The sequence below is a fragment of the Tamandua tetradactyla genome, chromosome 17, assembly GCF_023851605.1.
Source record: "Tamandua tetradactyla isolate mTamTet1 chromosome 17, mTamTet1.pri, whole genome shotgun sequence".
In the NCBI taxonomy this organism is placed as follows: Eukaryota; Metazoa; Chordata; class Mammalia; order Pilosa; family Myrmecophagidae; genus Tamandua; species Tamandua tetradactyla.
In genome coordinates this window covers 8,952,736-8,972,320 of record NC_135343.1, presented here as the reverse complement: position 1 = coordinate 8,972,320, position 19,585 = coordinate 8,952,736, and the positions used below count along the sequence as shown (strand labels likewise).

Below are 19,585 nucleotides of genomic sequence, written 5' to 3'. Positions count from 1 at the left end.
ACACTCAAGAAGAGGAAACTACCCAAGGGTGTGAATTCCAGGAGCAGGGGGTGAGGGGTCATTGGGGTGTCTTAGAGGCTGCTTGGCACACTGGCTCCAGGCACAGCAAGGAAAAAATACTATGCCAAACCACTTTCCCTTCTATCCTTCAATTTCTACCTGATAAGAAAGCAGAGGTGGGTAGAGATGGAGTGAACTCTGCCTACTGAAATGAATTCAAGCAGTAAGTCTGAAGCAGAACTTATGAATTCAGTGTATGGCAATGTCTGAATTTTGACACATGCAGCATAAGCTGTGGACAGCACCTTAGTTATCAACGGGGAGATATTGTCAGTCACAGGACCACTCGCTCTCTTCTTGTCTCTTAAAGGAATGCAGCATTAAAATGGCCTTGGAAACTATTGTTTTCTTCTTTTTTATAACATTTGAAATATTATTTTATTTGTAGATATTTATAAAATCATAGACTGCCACAGCTGGAAAGGATGTTAAAAGTCATTTAATCCAGTCCCTTATATTTCAGATAATGATGCTAAAAGCCAGAGGGGGAAGGGGTTTGTGCCCTAATTGAGAGGACTGAACCTTTTCCATTAGTTCATACTTTTTGCTTTTCAGTATACATACTTCAATAGACAGATAAAAAGGAGGCTTTTTATTTGGCGGGGTGGGGTGGGGGTGGTATTCATGCAAGGTCCATGAATTGAACCCGGGTCTCCCGCATTGCAGGCAGGAATTCTACCACAGAGCTACCCTTCCACCGCAAGAGCAATTGTTTTCAACTCATATATTTTCTGGCCTTAATTCTTATGAAGCAATGCTCAATTCTCCTAGAAACAGCATCTGAACTTCATGTCCTGGTCTCAAGATGCAACTTCCTAAAGGCTAATATAATTATATTTTCCCTCCTCTTTGCAAGACAACAAACATTGAGTAAAAAATAAGTATTTGTTATACGCTATATGTATAACACATAGACATGTGCGCGCACACACACACACACACACACATTTTTCACTGGGACCATTTAGGACTTATTTAGCTTGTCCCACTATCTCTGGCTCAGCCTCCATAACAGAGCCTTCTGGTAATGTGGACCAAGTTAGGCATCCAGATTCAACCAGTTTATCCATCAGATCTAGCATGAAAAGTTAAATCCAACTTGCCATCTGGTTGCCAGCTGACTGCCGCGATGGGTGTTTTCCACCATCTCAGCTTGCTGTTGGTTGAGTCAGAGCCACAAATTCAAGCAGCAAATACAGCCGTTCCACGGCTGATTTTAGGATGGGGTGTTTTCCGTCTCTCCCCGTGAAATCACTGTTAAGGGGGGAGTCCCCGTTGCCATCTCAGCTGCCAAGCCATTTCAGGCTGACGCACTGTAAAAGGAAGTCACTAATGATATGAAATCCCTTTTAATTGCCAGGGCTGGGCCAAGGCCCCCAGACAGGCAGCATTTTCCCCGTGCTGCTGGACCAGTAGGAGCAAGTCACAGCCACCGAGGCTGATCTCTCTGCTCCCGGAAGGGGCTGGAAGGACGGGCCACCCCCTTAGCAAATGCCCAAGGACTCAGGACGTTGGTGTGATTCCATAAGCCACTAGCCTGTCCCATTCCCACCACCTCAGTAACCTACATAGCTAGGTTCAGAGGCAAATGCTTTCAACACATCATCTAGGAAAACTAAAAGCAATTCCCAAGATACCTGTTTGAGTTATGGGAAACCCCATAAACGTTGTTATCCCATTAGAGACCATGGCCAGCCCTAATTCAAACCAGCTGATGGCCTGGAGACTGACACAAAGGAATTGCTAAGGGAAGTGCTGGTGGTACAGTGGAGAGACACTGTTTTGGGGTCAGACAGCCTGGGTCTGTGTTTCACTTTTGCTTATTTCCTGGCTATGTGATCTTGTACAAAACACTCGAGCTCTCTGAGTTTTATATGCTCTCTATACCATGTTAATAACTGTTACATCTGGTTCTTGTGACATTAAGATAATATACCTAGAAGGGAATATTAAAATATTAAAAGGAGATTGAACTGTCTCCTTTACCATTCTGTCCCTGTGGCAGAAATTCTGCCATTGGCACCTTGGCATAAGGTATTGTTCTCCTGGTGCCCTGTTTTATGTTGTTTCTTTTTAAATATATTTTTAAATATAGATATATATATATTTGGCATGGACAGGTTCCAAGAATCGAACCCAGGTCTCTGGCACAGCATGTGAGAATTCTACCACTGAGTCACTGTCGTACTGCCCTAAATATATTTTTATTGAGAAATCTTCACACACGTACAATCCACACCTGGGGCACAATCAATGGCTCACAGTATCACGTAGTTGTGTGTTCATCACCATGATCATTTTTAGAACATTTGCATCACTCCAGAGAAAGAGAGAAAAAAGAAAACATCCATACATCCCGTACCTCTTACCCCTCCCTCTCATTGATCACTAGCATTTCCATCTACCCAACTTTTTACCCTTTACCCCCTCCCCATTATTTATTTATTTATTCTCCTGATTTTTTTTTTTTAACTTATCTGTCCATATCCTGGATAAAAGGAGCATCAGACCCAAGGTTTTCTAGTGCCCTCTTTTAAAAGCAAACATCCTTGCCAAAAGATCACAGAATCTGTGAGTGCCCAGTCAGCAGATTTCTCTTCTTCTGTCAACAAGTGGTTTTAAGTCACTGAAGGAATGAGGGTGGGAGAAAGAAAGGGCTTTGGCCGGCACATGGACTTGGCTCTCAAAGAACAGAGATGAGATCCCACGCCGGGTCAGAAAGCGAAGCCGCAGGCTGGGGTGGGGGGTGCGGGGCTGCCTCTGGGGGGAGAGGGGGTGCCACGGTGGGGAGACCGCCTGGTGGGCATCTGATCGTCGGGTTGGTCACGTCTCTATCTCCCACCACCCTCGAAGCCCTTCTTTCTTGTCCCTTGCCGTTTCCCCAGGGTGTATGACAGTGTTCCTCACACAATAGCTGCTCAAGGAGTGTGGAATAAACCCAGGGTTTGCAGACTTTCCCGCTGGGCCCAGATCAGCCTGGGGTCAACTCCCCTGGACACTCTTCCTTCCCTGGCCTTTGGCCTCTTCTGACATTTCCAGGGTGCGTTACTCCCCGAGGGCAGCAGATGCCCCATACCGAGGGTCCTGAGGGTGCACGGATGGCCGGGTCGCCTAGGAGGGGGGCGGGCAGGGGCCCCACCACGGCAGCCCGGCCTGCAGGGGCGTGGGGCCAGTGGGGGGCCATGCCGGGGCTGCCCTGACCCTCCGAGCTCAGCCCAGGGCTCTGGGACCCTTTGGGCTCCTGTGTGGACAGCCAACCCCCGCTTATCAGTTGTGTGACTCTTCTGTAGGAGACAACTCAAACATGACAGCTCCTGGGTGATTGCAAGGCAGACGCAGATTTAGAAAACAAAGAAAAACAGAAAAACCAAACTTTGTTTGCCCGGTAATCGAGAGGCTGAATTCAGAGGCCAAGCAAATCAGAAAATGCCAAATCAGTGATGTGTCAAATTAGCTTTCACCTGATTAAAACAGCAGCTCGAATTTCCCTTTTTAGCCAGGCCATTCACGATTTATTTAAAAAGTGTGAGAGCAGAGCAGGCTGAGACATCTTCCCTGCGTTTTGCTGACACAAAGGCAAAGACTATTAATACTGGCCCCTTGAGGGGGACACAAAGGCAGCGGGAAGTGAGTGAGATTTATCTCCCAGAAGGATCTCTCCTTCTCCGTGTTTTATCTTCACCATCTGATCTCGAGCATCATTCTTCTCTTTTCTCTCCTCTCTGAAAAAAGAAAAAAGAACGAAAAGAATTTACTCATGATTTAGCCCTCCAAGGCATGTTTGTGTCTTTAAAAAAATAATGATTTTTAATAAAGATCATGGCTCAAGATTTGGGGATGCAGTGGGGAAATCGGTCAGGTCAAGGAGGCCTGTCTCCCTGGGGCCCCTCAAACTCACCCCAGGGTGGACACCTGCTTCACAGTTGAGGAAGGACAGGATGGCCAGGGGAGAGTGAAGGTTTGAACATTTGAGGGTGAGGAGGGCGATTCCGCTGAAAGAAACGCTTGTGGAACTCAGCAGAGATGACCTGAGGCTGTGGGCGAGGGTGGACCCGCGGGCTAATCCCAGTCCTAACCCAGCCCAGAGCCCAGGGCAGGGACACAGCAGGAGGCCCCTCTGGGAGGGCTGGGCATCCACAACCTCCAGGAGACCAAGAGGCTCTTTCTGGTGAGAGGAGCAGACACGACTGGTCTGAACCAATTCTTCAGTCTAGACAAGGCAAGAGAACAAGCCCACACATGCTCTCAGACTCACAGGCATTATCAGAAATATAGTTCACAGATTCTTTTTCAATAATACTGACATTACAACAGGCTTTCCAGGAAGTGTCTGTTGTGTGGAAGGGGATCCCAAATGAATTTCTGAGTCTCCTTCCCTACTGGCTCTCATTCTGTTGCCCAATGAGTTTCCCTCAGCCTTTAGAAGGAGTCCATTTGGATACATCACAGAATTTCCATGTTTGTAGCTTCTGTTATTATTAAAGTGGGTGAGTGTCATGGTCAGGTTCATGTGTCAACTTGGCCAGGTGGTGGTACCTGTTTGTCTGGTTGGGCAAGTGCTGGCCTGTCTGTTGTGATGAGGACATTTCATAGAATTAAATCATGATCACGTCAGCTGCTTCCTCAGCTGATTCCATTTGTAATCAGCCAAAAGGGAGTGTCTTCTCTGAGCAATGCTTAATCTAATCACGGGAAGCCTTTTAAGGAGGATTCAGAAGAGACAGGCTCTCTTCCTGCTTTGGCCAGCAAGCCTCTCCTGTGGAGTTCGTCCAGACCCTCCATCGGAATTGTCGCCTTCACAGCCTGCCCTGCAGATTTTGGACTCTGCATCCCCACGGTTACATGAGACACTTTTATAAACTTTGTATTTCAAGTGTTTCCTGTGGATTCTGTTTCTCTAGAGAACCCTAACTAATACAGTGAGAGTGGGGCCAAGTGTGAAAATGATAAAATATCTCCTGTTTACTGATCACAGAACTGTGCCAACCACAGTGCAAAGTACCTTGTCTGTATTATCTATTTTTTGCAGCTTTATTGCAGTGTTGATGTACATTGGACTATGCATATTCAACATGTACAATTTGTTAAGTTTTGACATATGTATAAACCCATGAAATTATCTCCATGATCAATATCCATCACCTCCAAAATTTTCTTCTGTTAACTCTTTCTCTTACCCATCCCTGCCCCACAGCTCCATCCCTAGCCAGCCACTGACCTGCCTTTCTGCCATTAGAGGTTGGTTTGCATTTTCTAGAGTCTTATATGAATGGAATCGTACAGTGCAATCTCTTTGGGGCTGGCTTCTTTTACTCAGTATAATTATTTTGAGATTTATTCATGCTGTTGCATTTATCATTATCATTCATTCCTTTTATATTGCTGAGTAATATTCCATGGCATGGATTCACTACAATTAGTCTATCCATTTGCCTGCTAACATTCAGTTGATTTCCAGTTTTGGAACACATTATGAGACAGGTTTTTCACTGAAGTAGCTTGTTTTCCTCAGTCCTTAGAGTGAAATGCCAGAAAACCCCCTTTCTGGTAGTAACCAGAAGTCCAGTATCAGTCCAGCTTAAGCTTCTTCAAGAGATACCAGCTCTTCCCATTAGGGGTCCAGGAACCCAAACGCCTGCACGAGCCCAGCTCAGTCCAGGGCTGCTGCAGAACACTTGTCACGACAGGGAAGTACTGATGGCTGAGGACACAGTGCCCGTGGCACAGGAATCTTTCTTTCCCCTCTTGCAGGTTTGATTTTCAACTCTTTCCTTACCCCTCCTCAGAGGACAAAAAGATATGTCAATGTCTGTATTCATGAATGGCTCGCCGAGTCACTCAAATCTCAGCCAGGGATGGGAATGGCTGTCCACAATGATACCCTCAGACCTCGCTCATCTTGCTCATCCCTCACCATTTGCAGGAGTCATCTTTATCATGTTCATGACAACTAATCAGTTTCTGTGCTATTTTGGCTAATAATAAGCTTCTCTGGCAGCCTATCTGGAAGTGGGTTCCATCGCTTGCATATGGGTGGGTATGTGTGTGTTACTCTATTTCCCTTTAATAACTTAGGAACCATTTCTCACCTTGTTCTCTCGCTTGGCAGCCTCGCTGAATACAGGGCTCCTATTGATTTTGTGGCCTGCAGTTGAGTTGCTCTCAATGAAAAGGAAGCATACTCAGATCTGTTCCATGGAGCATGGCACAAGTGGAGAAATGGGCCATAAATTCAGGTGTACCTAAATAAAGGTTGCAGTTGGATTTAATTCTTTCTTTGTGTGCAGGCCAAATGCTGCAGTTGGGTTTAAACTGGCTGCAGAGGGCAGATTTTTGGAGCTTTTACCATGAAACATAATTTCCATTATTCATCCTATTCACATCAGTTCCACCAACAGAAAGAACTATACAACCCACGTTACCTGGCATTCTAGCTTCTTGAGGCCACATATATTTGAGCTGGGAGAAGGTAGAGGTTTTCTACTCTATGCCCATATGTTTAAAATTGCCAGGTATGCATGTTTCTTTAAGATGATTGTATAAAGATAGGGCTTTCACAATGTGACTGTGTGATTGTGAAAACCTTGTGTCTGATGCTCCTTTCATCTACAGTGTGAACAGATGAGTGAGAAGTATGGATTAGAGATGAATAAATAATAGGGGGGACAAATGTTAAAATCAATTGGGTAGAGGGAACTGCTAGTGATGGATGGGAGGGAGGGGTGGGGGATGCGGTATGTGTGAGTTTCTTCTTTTTTCTTTTTCTGGAGTGATGCAAATATTCTAAGAGGTATTCATGGTGATGAATATATAACCGTGTGGGGATGTCGTGAGCCATTGATTGCACACCAAGTATGGAATGTTCATATACTAAGAATGTTCATGTTTGTATGTCGTTTGGTTTTATCAATGAAAATTTAAAAAAAAAATTGCCGGGCACACGTGCATGAAGGAAAGAAGAGCTCTTAAACTCCATTCAACTTTGCAAGTGGCAAAGATGTTATTGTTTAGTCCCCTATGTGGTTTTATTTCTAAAGCCTTTGGAATCAACAACTGTTGGGAAGGATTCGACGTACATTTTTTGTTGTTTTTGTTAGGTTAATACAGGTGAATGACTTATTTACTCTTTTGCTGGAGTGTTGGAACTGGTTCCCTTGTTAAAAGGCCATAGTAATGAATTGCTGTGTTTCAGGAATGGGGTTTGTCCAACTGGCATTATCCACACTTATGCAGAGGGAGTGTTTTTCTTAACTTAAAAGAGACAACCAGCCATGGCAATCCCAGATACTGTGAGCACGGCTTTGGCTCTTCTGATAAATTCCCAAAGAGATTAAATTTCCTAAAACTTTTCAGCCTCAGAATGAGTGTTGAAAAGAGCAGAGGTTGCAGAGGTCGCCCATTCTGAATATTTTTCTTTTAATTATTTTTTTGATGATGTAACAAGACCGCTGGGTTATTGTTGTTTTTTAACGACACTTCTGTGAGTAGAGTCAAGGTGGAATTTCCTTTCTGTATTTTGTTTGCTTCTTTTCTTCCCACTTCGCTTTGCTCATTTTGCCAAAACTAACGTTTCTCTATGGTTTGATATGCTCCATCCACTGGCAGGACTTTGATCTTGTAAAGATTTAAAGTTTGGAGTAAGATTGGTGACCTTGAGTTTGGAAAAATAAAGACCAACTTTCTTAATTTCCTTCCAGTCCTGCTTTTTTAACTTTTTATCATACATTAGTGTGTCTTCCCTTAAGATCCAATTAATTGAATCAAAGGAGTGTTTGGCAATTATTGGTGAATTTGGAGGAGCGGAGCAAGGCTGAGACATGGCTCTCAGAGCTCTGCTTAGCACTTCATGAGACCCAGCTGAAGGATCCAGAAGGGGCCTTAAACCAGGGAGACAGAGACTCTCATCCTCGATTCTACTTGGTATTGGCCTAGCAACTTCTTTTTTTTTTTTTTTTTTTTGCATGGACAGGCACTGGGAATCGAACCCGGGTCTCCGGTGTGGCAGGCGAGAACTCTGCCTGCAGAGCCACCGTGGCCCGCCCTCTAGCAACTTCTTAAGGAACCATTATAGCTATTCATTCAAAAAAAATTTTAATTAAAAAATTAAATTTTTTAATTTAAATTAAAAAGAAATTTTTAGGAAGACAATCTTTTGGGTCAAGTTTATATATCGTTTTCTTTTCTTTCATGCATTTAGATATATTCATACACCATACAATCATCCAAACAATAGAATCAATGGCCTACAGCATCTCATATAATTGTGCATTCATCACCACAATGAATTTTTTAACTTTTTCATTACCCCAAAAATAAAAAATGAAAAGGAACACCTGAAACATCCCCTTATTATTTATTTGTCTTTATTTTTTTTTACTTATTTGCTTATATAAAGGTAGTGTCAGACACAAGGTTTTCACAATCACACAGTCACACCATAAAAGTTACGTAGTGACACAATCATCATCAAGAATCAAGGCCTCTGGATTACAGTTCAACAGTTTCAGGTATTTCCTTCTAGCTATTCTATTACACTAGGAACTAAAAAGAAATATCTCTATATTGCATAAGAATAACCTCCAGAATGATCTTTTCAACTCTATTTGAAATCTCTTAGCCACTGAAACTTTATTCTGTTACATTTCCCCCCCCTTTTGTCAAGAAGGCTTTCTCAGTCCCATGATGCCAGGGTGATGTTCGTCCCCAGGATTTCTGTCCCACAGTGCCAGGGAGATTTACACCCCTGGGAGTCATGTCCCATGGAGGGGGGAGTGCAGTGAGTTTATATGCAGAGTTGGCTTAGAGAGAGAGAGACCACATCTGAGCAACAAAAGCAGTTTTCTGGGGGGTAAATCTTAGCCATGATTATCAGAAGGCTTAGCTGCTTCTTAGAACTTCAGGAATACATCTCATAAAGGAAAGTCCTAACATCAAGGGCTTGGCTTATTAAACAGAATCCCTTTTAGAGGATATCAGATCTGCCCCAGGTGGGGAAGTTTAATATTTCCACATTTTCCCCCAATCCCTCAAGGGGACTTTGCAAATTTTTTTTTTAGTTTTCTGCCCAAATTACTCTGGTATGTATTGGATTATTGCATTAACCTGTACAAAATAACAAAATCTTATTCCTTATTCAAGATCGTATGTAGTTATGTTGTTTGAATAAACTGGCCCTACAGGTTAAATTAGATAGTGTGCTACAGAAAATATAAATTTTGTACCAAATAGATATCTCTTTTGGACTCACACAGGAGTTGAAGTTTTAAAATACAGGTAATATCATCCTTTACCCCGTATTCTGATTTACCTTAGTCTTAATGAGATCAGCTTCATTCATATCTCTAATTGAGGTCTGGTCACTTTTTCACCTTCTTTAACAGTTGCTGTATGGGGTAATGCTGACTTTCAGAGCTGCAGAACTCTATCTCTGAGTCTCAAGTATCACACAAATACCTGAAGTTCCAGGGAATGACCAGGTTATACACAAAAAGCTCAGCTTCTCATAATTAGAAATGTTAAAACTCAGGAATAGATGTGGCTGTTTTAAGAGCTTACTGTCTAGGAACCTTTTCAACAAGTCTTATTGAACCTTCTGTACTCCTTAATTATTGATTGCCCAATCTCTGCCCATATTCTATCCCTTGATAACCTATGCTTTTAATATGAACATTCTTTTATTTCATTACATAGTTGTATATCCATTGTCATGATCATTTCTTTTTTTTTTTTTTTACTTTTTTTTACATGGGCAGGCACCGGGAATCGAACCCGGGTCCTCTGGCATGGCAGGCGAGTATTCTTGCCTGCTGAGCCACTGTGGCCTGCCCGATAACCTATGCTTTTAAATTCAATTCTCGGAGTTTGCACATTATAGTTAGTCTTTATTAGTGAGGCCTTAAAATATTTGTCTTTTCATTTCTGGCTTATTTCACTCAACATAATGTCCTAAGGGTTCATTCGCCTAGTTGCATTCCTCACAATTTCATTCCTTCTTACAGCTACTCAATCTTCCACTGTATGTTTGCAGCATAGTTCGTCCTTCCGTTCATCAGTCAATTGTACATATAGGCCACTTCCATCCATAACAAATCATGAAAACTGCCACCATAAACACCAGTGTGCAAATGTCCCTTTGTGTCCTGCTTTCAGTTCTTCTAATTCTATACCTAATAATGGGGTTGCAACATCATATACTTATACTTAGCCTTCTGTGGAACCACCACACTGCCCTCCAGAGGGGCTGCACCATCTACTTCCCTAGCAACAGTGAATAGGTACCTCTCTCTCTCTCTCCACATTTTCTCTATCACTTGTAGCTTTCTGTTTATTTTTAAACAGCTTTATTTACAAACCATGCAATCCATCCTAAGTAAACAATGAATGGCTCCTGGTATAATCACATAGTTATGCATTCACCACTACAACCTATATGAGAATATTTCCATTTCTTCCACAAAGAAAGAAGGAGGAAAAATGAGGAATAAAAGAATAAAAAGGAGAAACAGCAAGAATCCCATACCCCTCCCTTATCTCCCCCTATTATTGACATTCAACTTTGGTATATTGCCTTTGTTACAATTAATGGAAGCATATTACAATGTTACAGCTCACTATAGACTCGAGTTTGGATTGATTGTATTTTTTCCATACACCTTGTGATGTTGGCATTCATTTGTTCTCCCTCATGTATAAACTTTCTTGTATTTGTGCATTTAATCACCATCATTGTCTGCTTTAGGTTTTAGCCTTTCCTTTTCCCTGGTCTGTTGTTCGTTCTCCTGCAGAGGTAGGGAAGAATTTCCTCTCTGTGTTTTGTTTGCTTCCTTTCTTCCCACTTTTCTTTGCATTTTCTGATTATCGTAGGGCATCTTAAGCACAAAACCAATAAGACCAGAGCTCATGACTGGTCCCCGTGTGGCCAGCGCCTTGTTCTGTTCCAGCCCATGAGCTCATCCACCCTGCAAACTCAGCCCCTGACCACAAAAAGAGCGAGCCAGGTGTGTGGGTAAACTGGTCACACCCATCCCACTTGTGTAAACCTACTATCAGGGAAAAGCATGCTGGTCAGAAGTATTTACCAGGCTATTTTGAGTTTTTCTTGAGAATTATAAGAAATCAGGGATTGTTTAATGACCTGTAAATTATGGGGAAGTGTTTTGTCATTTTATAAAGTTAAAAGCAGCTTGCTCTTGCTAAAGGAGTTAGGCCTGTAGTTTCTGAAATCTCTGAATTCCTTTCTTCTCATAGACCTGGCTGTCTATTGGTCAGGGTTCTCAGTGACCAATAGCAGAATCTACTCTGCTAGTGTAAGCAGGAAAGAGAAATGTTGTCAGGTATATCACAGAAACTCCAGGAGGGTCAAGGCATGGGCTCTGAGGTATGCAGGAACAATGCCTGATCCTACCGTGGGGGCTTCTTGGGCAAATAGTCTTTGCTGCCGCTACTTTCATAAGTGACAAAATTGGGTTGGATCCCAGCATCCCTGTAAGTGCTAATCCTGAAGATTCATATGCTTTCTCCACCATTTCAGTTCCTCTGTATGCAGCCAGGTCTCCCAGGTGTTCATTTCCAAATCCATCGCTTAGGTAGATGGGTCTGACCAGTGGAATCCAGGCCGCCCGAATTGCAAGGGAGTCTGGTTGCGCCAGATTTCCAGCTTTTGACCAGTGGAATCCAGGCCACCCGAATTGCAAGGGAGTCTGGTTGCACCAGATTTCCAGCTTTTACCTTGGGAAGGTGCAACTCATAATAAGGAATATTCCCAAAAGGTAACCGGGGGTGGTTATTCCGCCCATTCAAGGTATGTCTTGATTAATTTACTGGAGTCCTTTGAAAGGGGAGATATTTTGGAGATGACACACTTACTTCAGAAGCAACATAGACACAGACATCTGGAGATGCTTGGAGTGCCGACAGAGAGAGCAGACGGCTAGACACAGACATTTGGAGATGCAGAGTCCAGCAGATGTCACCATGTGCCTTCCCAAGAGACGCTCAGCAAGCCAGAGCCCAGAGTTATGTCTTGGAAGAGCTGAGTGAAGGCCCGCTGATGCTTAGAGAGCTGGCATGAGAAGCGGATAGCAATGGAAACAGGAATAAAGACCAGCAGGTGCCAGCCATGTGCCTCCCCATGTGACAGACCTTGGCCTTTCTTGAATCAAGGTATCTTTGTCTGGATGCCTTAGTTTGGACATTTGTCTATAGTCTTAGAACTATAAACTTGTAAGAATAAATTTCCTTTTCAAAAAGCCATTGCCATATTGCATTCTGGCAGCTTTTAACCAACTAAAACAGGTGGTCATCATCAAACAAAAATTTTTATGCTTCAAAGGATAGCATCTAGAAAGTGAAAAGACAACCCACAGAGAGGGAGAACAATTTTCAAATCATATAATCAAAAATCATATTTACAAATCACAGGAGACTTGTACATAGAATACACAAAGAACAACAACAAGACAAACCACAAAATTGAAAATAAGCAAAAGTCCTGAATAGATAATATTCCAAAGAAGATATACGGATGGTCAACGAATGCATGAAAAGATGCTTAACATCGTTAGCCATCAGGGAAATGCAAATCAAAACCACAGTAAGATACTACTTCTTACCCACTAGTATGGCTATAATTTTAAAAAGACAAATAATATCAAGTGTCGGAGAGAATGTGGAGAGACTGGAATGGTCATACATTGTTGGTAGGAATGTAATATGATGTAGCCACTTTGGAAAAAAGTCTGTCAGTTCCTCAAAAGATTAGGCATAAAGTTACCGTATGACCCAGCAAGTCCATTCTTAAGTGTATACCCAAGAGAAATGACAGCATGGATCCACACAAAAATTTGTACATGAATATTCATAGCAGTATTATTCACAACAGCCAAAAGTGGAAGCAATTCAAATGAATGGGTAAATAAAGTGTGATCTATCCATACAATGGAATCTTACCCAGCCATAAAAGGGATTGAAGCTCTGATAGATGCTATATTATGGATGAAACTTGCAAACATGATGCTAAATGAAAAAAAGCCAGATACAAAGGGACAACTATTGCATGATTCCATTTATGAGAAATGTCCAGAATTGGAAAATCTATACAGGCAAAAAGATTGATGATTGCCTAGGCTGAGAGGAATGGTTTGTATTTTTGTTTTTGCTGGGGTGGAGGCCACAGGGAAGCGCTAAGATGAGTGGGGTCTCCTTTTAAGGTGAAAATGTTCTAAAATCAATTGTGATGAAAGTTGCACAACTCTATGACAATATTAAAACCCATTGAATTGTATTCTTTAAAGAGGTCAAATGCATGGTGAACTATAACTCAATAAAAACGGTTTTTTTTTTAAAAAGAAGATAATGAGGGGGGTTCGAGAGATTCCACAAATGGTGAATGCCTATTCCAGGCTGTGACTGCTACCCTAAGCTGAGAACATAAGAGTGAGCCAGGAAATAACAATTCAGGTCTTTATAGGTCAGACTGCTGTGGCTTCTCATCTAAATCTACTTGGTATGCCTGCCAGAAGCACCGTGTGACTGCCCTTTTTCCACTGTGCCAGTGTCCTTCTGAAGTCTTTGGAAATGAGGGGAACAGGCTGCGACTACTGATGTCCCTTTGATGTCCAGAATACATGTGGCTGCTGTGGTACGTGTCCATTGCCTTGGACCCAAAGCTCCAGGCGCCTGCCCAGAATCTGTATACTGTAGAGAAGGAGAATCTTCTCAGAGATAAGAGTTTCCACCCTGGAATATTTTACTTCACATTTGAATGTATTTCAAAATGGTTAACTTAGAAAGATGCTTCTGTAAGATTCAATAGAGCCGCTCTACTCATGTGCTTGGCCTTTTTATAGTATTGCCACACAGCCCCTGTTTGGCCCTTGTTCATGGCAGAGCTTTCTACTTTTCATCTCCCCTGTGGAACTTCTTCAGACTCATCCCTTGGCAAGAGACCCTTCTTTCTCCGTGTGAATTTATTTGAAGATACAATGTCTGATTATGGACTTTCGGGTTAATTATACTGCACCTCCAATGACGCTAAGCCTGCAAAAAGAGCTCTCTACCCTTAAAAAAAGATAAAGAAATGTGCTTAAAAGCAGACCATGTTCTTTTCTACTGAACTTTCCTTAATCAAGAACATGGAAGATGAGGCGACGTGCACCCCTGTTGGCTGCCCGTTAACAGCCATGCTAACTTTATTTGCTGAGGTGAGTTAAGGAGGAGGGAGCAGCAGTGACCGGGTTGCCAAATTCTCTCATTTCAGCTTGAAACTGCATAGGCGCTTCCCCATCAATTCTCTAATCTAAACAGATCCCTACACGTGCCCTAGTGAGGGAGGCGCTCTGTGACTAGAGAGCCAGAGGTGACTAGAGAGCCAGACCTGAAGAAGGAGGGATTGGAGCTGAAGATGACTTGGAGGCGGGGAGAAAGGGGCCAGAGAGAACTTCATTCAACAAACCGGCACTGCTGCATTCCAGACACTGTGCCTGGGGAAAAGAAGGTAAGATCCTGCCTCCAAGGAGCTCACAGCCTGGACGGGAGAGCAGACGCGAATCAGTCGGGGCACTGAAGTATCATCGTGGAAGTATGTCAGGAGGGACTTCTCAGCTAAGGGTGGTGAGTGGGGAGGATGGCTGGTGACAGCTTCCCAGGGGAGGATCTCTTGGAGATGAGCCTCCAAGGATTGACGGGGAAGAAGGAGGATAAAGGGGAGATACGGAGAGAGGGCGATGTGAGCGAAGTCACAGGAGATGTGACCCTGCCTGGAGCAAGAGGGCAGCCACGAGACGCGGGATTTGGCTTTGGGACAGACTGCGATGGGAAGTGAGGCCAGAGGCAAAAAGCTGGACAGGTGGGCTGAGCCAGAGAAAATGAGGAGAACCAAGAGAGGACTGTACAGGCCAACTTTGTTACCACATACCCTTCAGGCAGGAATTGCTATCAAAATAAAAGACTGTCGGCCTCTTGCCTTGTTCACCTCTACCGTTACAGGAGCGCCCACCTGTTCTCTCAGATGTGTACCTAATACGTCTTCTGCCTGCTTAAAAAATAAGTACAAAATAAATAAAAATTGCTAAACATTATTCAGGAACCAGCTTCTTTTGAGTCATTCAAGTCAGCTACCTTTTTCTAATAGAATCCAGGTACTGTCTTGTGGGGCAACGCAGTGAAACCAGCCCATGTGACTTCCACAGTGAGTTTCAAGATACACTTAACATTGATGCAGAGAGATAGAGAAGGCCACTGAAGGGCAGCATGACACTCAGTTACTGTGTGAAAGGGAAAGATAACCACCTTCCCAACACCCCAAGCAGAAGTCACAGATGGCCTTGCCGCAATAGGGCTCAGGAGAAAACAAATACACCAGCAGAGAGAAATCAAAAGTAGCTGCAGGGCGGTGCACCGGTGGCTCAGCGGCAGAATCCTCACCTGCCATGCCAGACACCCGGGTTCGATTCCCAGAGACTGGCCATGCCAAAAAAAAAAGTGGCTGCAGAAAAAAAAAACAGAACTGCAGAGGTTTTTAATGGGGCTTCTCCCACTCCGGTGAATTCAGTGCTTCTTCTGTCTGGCTTCAGGTTCAGAGCTAGCAGCTGCAGGCAGGACAGAGTCTTCCACGCCTCCATGCAGCCATCCATTCATCATGGCACTGAAACCCTGTACCTAAGCCCTGAAGCCTGGGTAACAGAGTCCCTGCTTCTGATTTTTGGTTGGGAACACACACACACACTTTTATTTTTCAATGAATAAGTGATGCATAACAAGGAAAATAAACTTTCTCCATAAGCACCGAGAGAATATTTTTGTATCAGGACAATATCTGATAATAAGGACTACACACCTCTTCCGAGCATCTTGTTTACAAACACCCTTACTTATTAGTTAACCTCCCCATCCTGCTGCGAATGAAGCCTCTCTTCCCAACAGAACCATCTGTGTCCATTCTTTCGCAGTGTCTGGAATAATTTTAATGACTATCTAGTTATTCTATTCCAAATATCTCTTCTAAATCTGGGAAATAAATGTCACATAGTTTTCCTCTGACATAACTCAAATCAAACCCACAGCCCTTCACCCCTAGACAGGGGCCCCACACCTGGGTGTTTGCAAATCTATAGCACCTGTGCCTCTGCCTGTCTCAACCTCTATCATTTCTGAGCAACCAGCAGTCCTACTTCCCTTCACAACTGCTAACGTGTAGCCTCGCACTCCCTTGTTTGGAGGAAGTGGGACTGGGAGGCCATTTCTAAGCATCCTTTTGGGAAAGTTGTAAACTCAATGTGCCTGGATGGAATGGGGGGGGGGGGCAGGGGAGGGGATGGGGGAGCAGGGCTTTGGCAGCCTGAGTTACAGGTTTGACAGGGTCTTGACACTCATTTCTCTCCTGAAATCCTGAGTGGGTGAATGAACTAGAGAGATGGGGAACTTGTTGAGAGCCTTACTGTATCTTTGACCTCCCCCGCCCTGGTCCTGCTGCCCCTTACATGGCCCCTCACAGCCCCCCACCTCCCACATTGCATCCTTCCCTGTACTTGTTCCGTGTGGTAGACAGAACCACAGTCCACCCAAGATGTCCATGTCCTAATGCCCCTGAGTGTTGCTTTATAGGGCAAAAAGGGACTCACTTACGGGATCCAGTGAAAGACTTTGAGATGAGAAGTTGACTGGATTATCCAGGTGCATAATCCCAAGGGGCCTAATAAGAGAGAGAGGCACATGTAGTCAGAGTCAGCTGGAAGTAGACGTGATGATGGAAGGGAATTTGGCGTGATGGGAGGAAGAGCTCACAAGCCAAGGAATGCAGGTGGCCTCCAGAAACTAGAGAAAGTATGAAAACAGATTCTTCCCTAGAGACTCCAGAAGGAGCTGGCCTGTTGCCACCTTGATTTTTTCCCAGTGAAGCTGATTTGGGACTTCTGGCCTTCAGAATTGTAAGAGAAGAAATTGGGGTTGGTTTAAGACATCAAGTCTGTAGAAATTTGTTACAGCAGCGATAGAAAACTCATACATTCCACTTACTGATATTTTTACCTGGGAGTCCATCTCTCTGAATAGAGGCTGTGAGCTCACCCTTATCTCCCAGCACTGAGTATATAGGGTCAGTTCGCTTCTTTCAGGATGCGAGAAACAGAAACACCTTCCAATTAACTCCTTTAAAGAGTATTTGTCCTACCGATACTTGGGAAAGGAAGGAAAAAGGCAAACCGGACCCACAGCTGCCCTGCTAGGCCTCGTGGTGACTCCTTTAGCAAGCGTCCTGGTTTGGGTCACCAGGCTGCAGTGTCAGTGGTTCAATAGTAGCAGCAGTGCTGTTCCCTGAGAAATCTGAGTCCATTTTAGTGACTCAACTTCCCTTTACCCAGTTGCCACCAATTACCTGATTCTATAACTGCTGTTCAAATCCCCCTAAAGAAAGAAGCTGGTCTTTTGGTTCATCACCACCCTGTGTGGAATTCATTTTTGGTGCAAAACGCTCTCACTAAACCAACTTATATGGCACTGACCAACCTATAGTCTTTGGGGTTAGTGCTGAGTCCTGGTCCAAGCAGCTGCAGTCAGGGTGGTGGAGCTGTGTGTACCTAAGACAGGTAAGCTATAGGTGTTGTGCACAAAGTGGCCTTGGGCTTGGCAGTCACGTGGCCCTCAGAGATGCTGCTCCAATCCACTGGTGCGTAGGAGGCTCTCAAAAAACGCCTTTTTGATCATTATGACTGCTAACTCGTTATTTAGATATTGTGGTTTCTAGTGTATTAGGATAGTCAGAAGGAAATACCTATTGAACTGTTTTGTTGAACTGTAATCTACTAGCCTTGGTCTTTGATAATGATTGTATAACTATATAGCTTTTATCTTGTGACCATGTGCTGTAAAAACCTTGTGACTAAAACCCCCTTTATTCAGTGTATGGGTAGATAAGTAATAAAATAAAGATATGCATGAAAAAAATAATAGATTGGGAATATAGGGAAAACATACCCCTATGTAAACCATGAACAATAGTTAATAATATTACTTTAATAATCTTTCGTCAATTGTAACAACTATACCTACTGTTAAAAAACAGTAGAATTACGAAAAAGAGCTATCAGTTGTAACAAATTTTCTGCAGCAGCGCAAGTGTTGGTGGTGGGGTGGGGTAGGGGAATCCTTTATTTTATGCATGATTGTTCTGTAAACCCATAACTTCTCTAATAAAATTTTTTTTAATTAAAAAAATGTATTTTGAAGGGAAGTGACCCAAAGGGGTACAAAAGAAAGAAGACACAGTCCCTGCCCATAAAGACTGTTGCCAAGGAGTAAAAAACGAAAAACTACAGCGCCATATGGAACCATTAGTGACAAGACAATACTGCATTCAACAGCCCGGTATCCCATTGTAATAAAGCACTCTTGTTAGATACATGAAATTCTTTGTTAGACACATGGAATTATAGAATATTAATTAGCAGCATTCTTCCCTGTCCTCTAACGTGAAACTTCACCTCCATGTTCCTTTCTGGCAGGGCTGCGATTTAGCTGCCTTAGACAATGTAGTCAGTTAGGTTTGTTGAGCATAAGTATAGCAGGGTAAACTGAGGCTTTCTTTTTTTTTTTTAATCCCTTGATACCTCCCTGTACCTCTGAAGCTGTGGGGAAAATCTAGTATTTAAGGAGAAACCATCTGAACACGGCACTATGTATATTCACCTAATAAGGGAAACCTCTATGACAGCACAATCAGTTCAGGGCTTTAGGTTCTCGCGTAGAGGAGTCATGTTATGTTACTAGAAGGGTCATGGAGCCCAGCTGTGAGTCTTTGCAGGAAAACTAATCCCATTAGCGAGGTGTGATGAATTTCAGAAATTTAGGGGAATAAATCTTGACACAGAGTGGAAGCCCCCTCACCTTTTCCTCACCCATGAGACCAGAACCACACTTCTCCCTTCCTTCCTAGGAGCCTGCAGGACCCTGGCTGGGGAGGAAAGCCAGAGCCAAATGCTTCTGAGAATGCATGGCACAGCCAATGCTGCCCGTCACCGGAGGGGCCTTAGAGCCTGGAGCCGAGTCATTCCCGTCGGATGGAAGGAACTCCCTGGAGGAAATGCGGAAAGTAGAGCCACCAAGGGTTCAAAGAGGTGAAAAGCCAAGTCTGGGAGGAAGGCAGGAGGAAGCAAGGACAGTTAGGAAGAAAGGGCACAGCCTCTTGGACACACTCCGAGGGTCTGGGTGTGAGGTCTCACCTTCTGTCCAGTGTAAGGGAGAGAGAGAGAGCCAGACCTGGCCCACGTTGCTTGACTTTCTCTCTTTGAATGAGTACAAATCTGAGAACAAGACACGCGCCTTCCTTGAAGACTCGTTGAACTCACTGCCCACATTCGGGGTGCTCTTTGAGGAAGTGGGGAGGGGGAGAGGAAAAGAAGGGGGTGATTCTTATCCCCTACAGTCAATAGGCAGACACAGGTAAATTTCTTGACAGATCTTAAGATGGTGTAAGTTGGGCTGGGGTGCAGGGAAGCAAGATTGGAAGGCTGAACCTGGAAAGCAGGAGTCA

General features: G+C 43.7%; 2 long non-coding RNA genes across 3 annotated transcripts in view; one reads left to right on the top strand and one right to left on the bottom strand.

Annotated features, from left to right (window-relative positions):
- LOC143660701 (uncharacterized) overlaps positions 1 to 19,585 on the top strand; it is a 127,281-nt gene that overhangs the window by 86,337 nt on the left and 21,359 nt on the right. The window lies entirely within an intron of this gene.
- Positions 3,565 to 19,562, bottom strand: LOC143661487 (uncharacterized). The gene is made up of 3 exons (XR_013164630.1): positions 19,275 to 19,562; positions 16,684 to 16,750; positions 3,565 to 3,782 (listed from the first exon to the last, which is right to left on the bottom strand). It is a non-coding gene; the product is annotated as an uncharacterized LOC143661487 (long non-coding RNA).